The 10,630-nt window shown below is 33.8% G+C and overlaps 1 long non-coding RNA gene across 1 annotated transcript; it reads left to right on the forward strand.

The window, feature by feature from the left end:
* The first annotated feature begins 8,258 nt into the window (after positions 1-8,258).
* LOC309862980 lies at positions 8,259-9,462 on the forward strand. Its single transcript, XR_014310831.1, has 3 exons — positions 8,259-8,309; positions 8,452-8,590; positions 9,404-9,462. It is a non-coding gene; the product is annotated as an uncharacterized lncRNA (long non-coding RNA).
* Positions 9,463-10,630: the final 1,168 nt, after the last annotated feature.

Consider the following 10,630-nt stretch of genomic DNA (forward strand, 5'->3'; position numbering starts at 1 on the left):
TTGTTGAAAAGACTGTCTCTTTTTCCCTTGGACATTCTTTCCTGCTTTGTTGAAGATTAGTTGACCATAAAGTTGTGGGTCTATTTCTGGGTTCTATATTCTGTTCCATTGTTCTATGTGTCTGTTTTTGTGCCTGTACCATACTCTATTACCATACTCTATTACAGCTTTGTAATAGAACTTGAAACCCAGAATTGTAATGCCTCCATATATATATATATATATATATATATATAAAATTTATATATAAATATATATAAATTATATATATTAAATTATATATATATATTTTTTCTTTTTCAAAATTGCTTTGGCTATTCAGAGTTTTTTGTTGTTCACAAAAATTTTAGGATTGTTGGTTCTAGCTCTGTGAAAAAAGGCTGGTACTCTTACGATAGAGTTTGCATTAAATGTATAGATTGCTTTGGCTGGTATAAGCATTTTAACAATGTTTTTTCTTCCAATCCATGAGCATGGAATGCTTTTCCATTTCTTTGCATCCTCTTCAATGTCTTCATAACTGTTCTATAGTCTTCAGTGTATATATCTTTTACTTCTTTAGATTTATTCCTAGATATCTTATTGTTTTTAGTGCAATTGCAAATGCAATTGATTCCTTGATTTCTTTTCTGCTCTTTAGTTATCAGTGTATAGAAAGGCAACAGATTCTGTACATTAATTTTATATCCTGTGACTTTGCTGAATTCATATATGAGTTCTAGCAATTTTTTGGTAGAGTCTTTCAGGTTTTCTACATAGAATGTCATGTGGTCTGTAAATAGTGAATGCTAGACTTCTTTTTGCCAATTTGGATAACTTTTATTTATTTTTGTGGTCTGATTGTGGAGACTAAGACTTCCAGTACTATGTTAAATAGTAATGGTGAGAATGGTTCTTCTTGTCATGTTCCCGACCATAGGGAACAAGTTTTCAGTTTTATCCCATTGAAAATGACATTAGCTGCGGGTCTTTAGTATATGGTCTTTATGATGATGAGGTATGTTCATCTATCCCTACTTTGATGAGGGCTTTTAATCAGGAAAGAATGCTATATTTTATCAAATGCTTTTTCTGCATCTATTGGTAGGATCATATAGTTTTTATCTTTTTTTTTATTAATGTGGTGTATCATGATTTGTGAATATTGAACCACTCCTGAATAAATCTCACTTGATCATGGTGAATATTATTTTTTCTTTTTAACCAATATTTTAAAATTTAAATTCAATTGATTAACATATAATGTATTGTCTGTTTCAGGGGTACAAATCTGTGATTCATGAGTCTTATATAATACCCAGTGCTCATTACAACACATACCCTCCCCAATGTCCATAATGTACTGGGCAGAAGACATGACTAGACACTTTCCCAGAAAATACACCTAGAAGAGTAAAAGACACATGAAAATATGTTCAACATCCCTCATCATAGAGAAATACAAGTCAAAGCTTGATGAGATACATTCTCACACCTATCAGGATGGGTAAAATTAACAACACAAGAAACAACAGGGGTTGGCAAGGATATTGAGAAACGGGGACCCTCTTGCACTGTTGGTGAGAATGCAAACTGATACAACCACTCTGGAGAACAGTATGGAAGTTTCTCAAAAAGTTAATGACTCAGTAATTGCACTATTAGGTATTGCCCATAGGACATAAAAATACAGATTCAGAGGGACAGATGCACCTCAGTGTTTATAGCAGCATTATCAATAATCAAACTATGCAGGGAGCTGAAATGTCTATCAACTGATGAATGGATAAAGATGTCTGTGTGTGTGTGTGTATGTGCGTATACACACTATATACTATATATATATGTATATACATGTATATATGTGTATGTATATATGTATATAATGTATATATACATATATATAGTATGCTATATATTCATAGTGTATGTGTGTCTGTATACACACACACACATACACAGTGAAATAGTATTATCCATCAAAAGGAATGAAATCTTGCCATTTGTAATGAATGGATGGAGCTGGATTGTAGTATGCTAAGTGAAATGAATCAGTCAGAGAAAGACAAATACCATATGATCTCATTCATATGTGGAATTTAAGAAAGAAAACAGATGAAAATTTGGGAAGGAGGAAAAGACAAAAAAAAAAAAGAGAGAAACAAATTGAGACTGTCAATGATAGAAAACAAACAGGGTCAATGGAGGGAGTTAGGTGGGAGATGGGTTAAAAGAGTGATAGGTATTAAGGAGGACATTTGTTATGAAGACAACTGGGTGTTGCTTGTGAGTGATGAATCACTGAATTCCACTCCAGAAATGAATATTTCACTCTATATTAACTACCTAAAATTTAAATTAAAAAAAAAGAAAAAAAATAGACACTGTTACAAAGAAGACATACAAGTTGCCAAAAGGCACATGAATACATCTTCAAATTCCTTAATCATCAGGGGAATGTAAATCAAAATCACAAGATGCCATCTGTTAGCATAGCTATTATCAATGTATCATATATATCTGTATGTATAACAAAAATCCTGTTTCCCACCTATTCATCCTTCTTCCTTCCCCCACCACCCCTGAAAATTGATCCTTTTACTCTTTCAATAGAGACAAGAAAAAAAATCTATATTTTAATTAATTACCTTTATTTTTTCTTTTGTTGTTGTTCTTTCATTCACTTTTAAATGAACATTCTATGTCATTCTATTTTGCTGTTCTTTTAACATATCTATTATACTTCTTTAAAAAAAAAAAAAGATAATTGTTGTCCTAACACTTGCAATATACATTTTTAACTAATCCAAGTTCACTTTTGAATAATACCCATACCACTTAAGGAGTAGTGTAGATCCCTTATAACAGAGTATGTCAAGTTTCTCCTATTTTTTCTTTACAATCTTGCTGTTATTCATTTCTACTACAGCATTTTTTATTTCTGGTATTTCCTTTTTTTTTTTTTTACATTTCCATCCTTCCATTTACCTTGCCCATATGTTCTGGCATATTGTCTACCTTATCCATTAGAACCTATAGAATATTAATCATAGTTCTTTTAAGTTCCTGGCCTAATAACTCCAGAATTTTTGTCATATCTGTGTCTGGTTTTGATACTTGGTTTGTCTCCTTCGACTGTGACTATTGCCTTTTAGCATGTTTTATAAGTTTTTGTTGAAAATCAGACATATATTATATGGATAGGTCTTTACTGTGATGTTTTATGTCATTGGACTAGGAATTTCTCTGTGGTTACTGTTTGCTGTTGTTATGGTGTCAAAGGCTAAAATTTCCTCTAGTGTCTTGTCTCCCTTACCCGTACCATTGTTTTTAATTGTCCTTGGATGCTCCTTAAATAGGATTTGGGGTTTGAAGTTCTTTTTTAGCTGTCATTCCTTTTATCATAGGAAAGGCTTATTGATAGTGAGGTGATGTGAAGGTGAGGGAAAGGAAGCTTTCTCTAATCCTCTGAATAGGGTTTCCTCATTATGACCCTTAAACCCTCTCACTGGTGTTTACTGGTATTCTTAGATACCAGATATGTGTTGCATTTTAGTAGTAGATAGTAGTGGCCTAGAACTTTTAAAAGACTCAAATTTATTCTTTTCAGTACTGACATTTTTGGCATACGACCAAGCCCTGGACATGTCTGCCTTTTTCTTTTTTTTTTTTTTTTTTTAAAGATTTTATTTATTTATTTGAAAGACGGAGATCACAAGTAGGCAGAGAGGCAGGCAGAGAGAGAGAGAGAGGGAAGCAGGCTTCTTGCGGAGCAGGGAGCCCGATGCGGGGCTCGATCCCAGGACCCTGAGATCATGACCCGAGCCAAAGGCAGCAGCCCAAACCACTGAGCCACCCAGGCGCCCCATGTCTGCCTTTTTCATGATCCTAAAATCTCCCAGGAAACTTTCAATATATTCACCTTACAAGATCCGTGGGCTCTGTATCTTAAGTCACTACAGCTGGATCCTTTACTCTTTGCAAATATAATTGCATCATTTACTCACCAGAGATTAAGCTGAAAACAGTCTCTTATCACCCATCATCTAACGATTACCAAGATACTTTTTTGTTTGTTTGTTTGCTTTTCCCATGCCACTTTAAATCCACAGAGATTCTGGGGGGAAATCTGTATTGAGACAGTCTATGTTTGAGCTTTTCTTTCTCTTTTTACTTTCACTCTCTCTCCTTTTTTTCTCCTTTCCACCTTCTCCCTTCCCTCCTTTTTCTTAATAGTGCCTAAAGTCTTCTAGATTCTGATCTTAATTATTTTTTCATAGTACAATTTTCCTTCAAATGCACGGGAATGATGATAATTCACATTGAAGTTTCATTTTTGGTATACTGATAGCTCCTTGAATGACAACCACTTCCTGCTTGGTGGGATTCCAGGGAAGTACCTTTATTGTTTCTAAAGAACATATGAATCTGCTATTATAGCTTACATTTTTTTGCTATCTTCTCACTTGAAGTACTTCTAGAACCTTGGCCAACTAGTCATTATGCTTCCAAAGTATGTTTTTGTTCTTTAGTTGAGACTTTAGCAAGATTAATACATGAAAAACAAATGAAATAAAGAAATCAAAAGCTGAGAATAAATGACTTAGTTATATTCAATTACTTTTAGAATAGGTTGTTTTAGTTGGCACTACTTCCATCGACCCCCGGCCCCTGGGTACTAATCTTACTTCTTCTTAGTACCATATAGTCAGGGTTTTCTTATCTGTGGTCTTCTATTTCATTTTCAAATATGTAAATACTTACGAATTTATAGAGTACTATCCACCTAATCTCTACTTAAAAAAGCAAAACTCAACATTGCTTAGAATTTAAGACTTAGGACTCTAACTCACTGGAAGGTTCTTTACTATAAGTTCATTTAAGACAAAGTTGGCTAGAGATGTTAGGAAATCCTTCAACTTTTCACTTTTGCAACCTCTTACCCCTGCAGTTTGTATTACTGTCATGGTCTGAGTGTGTTTCCTCGGAAGTCACATGGCAAAATCCTAACTTCCAAAGGTTATGATATTAGGAGGTGGGGCCTTTGGGACATGCTTAAATCATAAGGGTAGAGCACTGATAAATGTGATTCATTTATGACTTATCAAAGAGGCTTCAGAGAGAGCCTTAATCCCCGTGTCATGTGAAGATACAATGAGAAGTATATGACCCACAAGATTGTCCTCACTCAACCACACTTGATAACCTGATTTCAGACTTCAAGCCTCCTGAACTGTGAGCAATAAATTTCTATTGTTTTTAGAAACAGAAACAGTATTTTATGCTGTGTTATTTTGTTATAGAAGTCTAAATATAGTAAGAAATATCACACTTTGCATGACCCAGCCAATAGTGAAAAAGTTCCTAAAGTCACTGGAGTATTATAGATGAATAAACATATTAAAGGTTTGCTTCAAAAATAAAAGAAAATAGTCTTCCCAAAGACATACAGTAGTTACAAAGTAATCTTTGTGAGCTAGTTAAGTTTCCTGACTGAGGCTAACAATGCCACTATGTATGTTAATTACTTATAAAAAAAACTTGAAAGAATTACTTTTTAGGATTGTAACAACATTCTAAATCAAAATCCAATGTATTTAGAGAGTATTAGAACATTCTGACTCTTGAAAGGAGGAGCTTTTGGGGGGGCTGTGGGGGGGAAATGCTGCATTACAAATGAGAAATCCAGCCAATTTAAGTTGTCAAAATGAGAGTCATACTCAAATGGGGAAAAAAAAAAGTAAAATACTTAAATATTTTAATCTATTGTAAGTCAATCTGATATTGAGATTCAGATAGTATGGATCAGAGTTCTATTTTAAGGTGGAATAGAACTATAATATTGGAAATGGATTACTTATTTTTTTCACTTATTTCCTTTTACCTCTAAATTGAAATCATCAGATAATTGAAGGATGAAAATGCAATTATAATTTTTAAATCTTCAGTGTATGTTTGGCCTACCTCTAATATTTTTACCACTTTTGTTTTTATTAATTGAATTGTTTAAAAACAGTTGAGTCTTGATCATACCAATATTTTGGACTAATGGTAAGACTCAGTTTTTTTCTCATGATTTCTGTGATTTTTTCCATGTGAGTCAAAATAAACTATTTTTACTATAAATATTTATTCCCTCAATAACAAATTTTTAAAAACATTCTGAAATAAAAGCCATGTAGTTACTTTTTATTCAATCATTATTTTGAACAGATTGCACTGAGATTTTGAAAGCTCACATTTATTCCAATCCATCAATTGAAATTTAAAACCAAGAGTAAAGATACTGTTTTTAATAAAACCTTAGAATAATGTTTTTAAAAATATGTTCCATTTATTCCTTTTATCTCTTGAAAATGTGAGCAAACAGACTGCAATACAGTAAAGGAATTGGAAAACCTCCAAGTATATTCAAAGTAAACATTTTTTCAGAACAGAATAGTAATTAGCTAACACGCTAAAGAATTTCTTCTGAAAGCATCTTGCAAAACTTAAGAGATTTTCTCTTAAAACATATTCATGCCTGTAGGTAGAGATCTGCCTATAGGTGTTTATCTCCCTGTCTTCCCTGAAAATGAAAAAAAAAAAAAAGGCAATTTTTTTTTCTAGCAGTATATATTAACCTTCTGTAGTCTGAAAGAAATGTCTGAAAGCATATGTACCTACAGATGGGAATGCATTAGCAAGATTTTCTGCTAAAGGCCAATATCAGTAAATTAGACCAGACTGTGTATAAGTTGGGATAATCAAGGGGAAACACAAATAATGATACTAAATATAAATTAATAATATGTCACTTTGCATAAAAAGTTAGAGAAGTAGATATTGTATGCTTAGTTATTTTGCTTAGGCCTTTTCTTTAGGATTATGAGTTATATTTTCAGCATTCAGTGTCTGCTGGAATACTGATATCCCCCAAAATAACTAATTTTTAAGGTAACCAAATTCTGTAAAGCCTCTTTCTAAGAGAAAGAAACAGAAACAAAAGATAAAAGAGCAGAATAACAATTTTTCTGCTTAAAGGGTTGGTTAAGGTGGTAACACTTTTTTTTTTTTTTAAAGATTTTATTTATTTATTTGACAGAGATCGCAAGTAGGCAGAGAGGCAGGCAGAGAGAGAGAGGGGAGAGCAGGCTCCCTGCTGAGCAGACAGCCCGATGCGGGGCTCCATCCCAGGACCTGAGATCATGACCTGAGCTGAAGGCAGAGGCTTTAACCCACTGAGCCACCCAGGCACCCCGGTGGTAACACTTTTACTTATGACTTCAGAATAGCTTAACTGTAAGTCAAGGATCTGACTCTCTATGAAATACTTTCATAAGACCAAGTCATTATTTTCATACCACCCAAATACTATTATATCTAAATCTTGAATCAGTTTTAGCATTTATGTATTTTTTTTTTTTTACTGAGTTCTCTAACCCTATATTTATCCAAAGGACTTTCAAGTGATAATTTAAAAAAAAAAATCAGATTGCCCAAAAACATCTTTGTGCATCTGTTTATATTTTATGAAATATAGATCTACAAATTCACAGTGAAATTCTCATTTCACATCATGATCATATACTCCACATGCTTACACCATCTGCATATAACCTACATATACATCCGGTCATAAAACTCCCATAGTCACTGCATTTACATATTACCTTAGAATTTTCCAGGAAATAAACTTTCATTGTCTTGTTTAATTCTTTGAACAAACCTGTGAAGAGATTTTTACTGTACTCAGTTCAGGAAAATGGAAACTATGTTTTGTAGAAAGCTAGTTGCAAAATAATAGTCATATTAAATGGCGAGCTCTGATATCTAAATCAACTATCAACAATTTGTTTAAGAAGCATACTCTTAAAAGCTTTGAATGCTGGAGCTTATTGTAAATTCCAAGGGAAAGTGCTATATTGTTATACTCTTAACACTAGTATATTAGTATAAAATGCTAGGATATGATTCACAGGTGATGGAGTTATGCCCAGCAGGTGGAAAGGGGCAGTGAGTAGACAAGAAAAAAGGCAGAAATTCAAACTGGTTTGAAGAGGGATAGAAGCTTGTTATAGGAGATACACCATTTCCCACTTTGGCTTTAAGGTCTTTCCCTTTCTTTTCTTTTCTCCTTTTCCTTTCCTTCTTGTCCCTTCATTTCTTTCTCTTATCAGAGTGGAATACCTCTTTCTTGATTCTCTTCTTGCCTTCTGCGTGAGGAGGCCAATTTCATATGTAAGTCAGAGAATTCCATACATTGTGAACAAACAACACTCTAGAAGCTGGCCTTGCTCCTAGGACACATATACAAGATATCTTCTGGGATTAACCCAGGAATGGACTTAGTATTTTCTCAGTTATAAACAATTTCAGCTTTGATAGGTGCCAAAATATTTTCCAAGGTTATTATACAAATGCATGCCTACATGCCTACATGTCTATATGCAATATATAAAATTTGCTGTCATTAACTCTTGGCATTTTCAGACTTTGAAATAAGAATGCTGTGGCCATTAGAAGAATGGACAACCTCCTTCTTGACAAGTTTTTCACATTTCTGCAAATAACATTTTCATTCTCCCAAATTCAATTTTCACTTCTTCATTTTCTGCACTGCTTTGCATAGGTAAGAGCAACCGACACTACTTTAGTTACAACTCTCCCACACAAACTTTCTGTTCTATTTTATTTTTCTCATAGTAATTTATTATATGTGACAACCTAATAAAACTTATGTACTATAGTGTTTTTGATTTTTAGAAATCTTTTGTTCATTACTATATGTAATTTCCTGGAAAGATGTCTAGTAGATGCTAATAGCTCAATAAATGTTCATTGAGTGAATGAATAAATAAATGTCTATGTAGTTGGTCAAACAGTCTATAACACGGATTCTTAAGAATATACATTTATGTCTGAGAGGTAGTATAATAGAGTTCAGAAGCAGCTCTGAAGCTTTACCACCATCTGTATTCACCATTGCAGTGTAATTTTGTAGTGCCTACAATTCTGACTCCGGTTTTACGAAAATTGCTATTTAGGAATTGCTTTAGTCAATAGGATGTTAGTAGATTTTTACACAAGCAACATTTACAAAACACTTCAGTGACTGGATTTGCTTTTACTCCAGCTTTCTGCCTTTTCTATGATAATATGCATGAGCTATCTTAGTGAAGGATGAAAACATGTGGAATAGAAGTGTTACAGTCAAAGCCATCCTACGTCAAGCAAGAGATAGTTGGCTTTACGTATATGAATAAACCCAGTTAATATCAGTGTACCTGCCTTAATAGACTATTGCTGATTATGGGAAAGCACAGATCGGGTTAGAAAAGTCTAACCCAGATCTACTGAATCTTACTGACTCATGATCTAATAACTTTCTGTTGTTTTATGTCAGCAAAACTTAATGGTAATTTGATTTGCATAATTATTTTAGGAAGAGATAGCTGTTAAAGAAGATCATTCTACTTGGAGCCACTCTTATGACCACAGGTGAGTAGCAGTCAAAATCAGGATTTTGAGTCTGAATTTCATCCTTGTAAAATCAGATAGTAGGATATTACTAACTATTTGCTGATTTATCTTAGCAAAGGAGAACTTAATAAAAAGTTGACCCATGAGCACCACAATCCAATAGAGCTTTTTTTTCCAAATAGAGGGGAAATCACCTGAAATACGGCCTCTGCTTATATGGAATAAAAGTAAAGGCAAAAATAAAATTACATATGAAAAGTTAATGAAGTTTTTAATATATGTAGAGTAAAATATATGTTTCTTGGTTGTACACATAATCCTTATCCAAATCTTTCCTTTAGCAGACTGATAAGTAGTATAACTGGCAATACAGACTGACAATAAGGAGTCCTTTTACCCTTAGTGTACCTGGACTCAAAGGGAAGTTATTACTGATAAAATTTATCTTAAATAATACCTACCAAAAATCATTCCTGCAAGTATTTCCTATCAATTTGACTAATCAGACTAGAACAGCAACAGTAATCAGAAAAGCTGTCAACAGCAGTGACATACTACTGATAATTCTGAGAAATGATCAAAGGTCAATCTGTCAGAAGCAGGCAAGGATAAGACACGGTGCAATGAAGCCTCCCTCACTGCAGGACACCCAGGTCAACTTTGGCAGGAATCCTAAGTCTGGCATGCAGTGGTAACCTATACATTTGAAACCAACAGTACTGTGCTCAGTCTGTGATAGTAGATGTGTTGTCATATACCTTACAAAGATAGATTCAGGCTGTTTTGGAAGCAATATGAGTCATTCAGTTTCCATCCACAGCTTGATTCCAGTTGATGCTTTCATAGGAAAGTTCCTTCTATGAGCATCTACATGAGAGATTCATGTGATTCAATCAGTATTTGCTGATTTTTACCCCCCACAGTTCACGTGATCCACAAAAAAAAAGATGTTTTAATCATTACTCTGTTGTTTTCCGAAAAGCAGACCAAATAGCTAGCTGGGTTACTGGCAACAATTCAAGATCCAATGAAAGTATCACCATACTCATCAAGGGAACATAGGTCAGTGTATAAGAATGTGCTTGAGTTATGCCCATATAACAAAGCAACTACATTCCTTTCAGATCTGCATAGCTGGCCACAGCAGCCTAGTGGACACATTTAATTTTCCAGATAACCAGGACCAGGC

This window comes from Mustela nivalis (genome assembly GCF_964662115.1).
Source record: "Mustela nivalis genome assembly, chromosome: 4".
NCBI lineage: Eukaryota > Metazoa > Chordata > Mammalia > Carnivora > Mustelidae > Mustela > Mustela nivalis.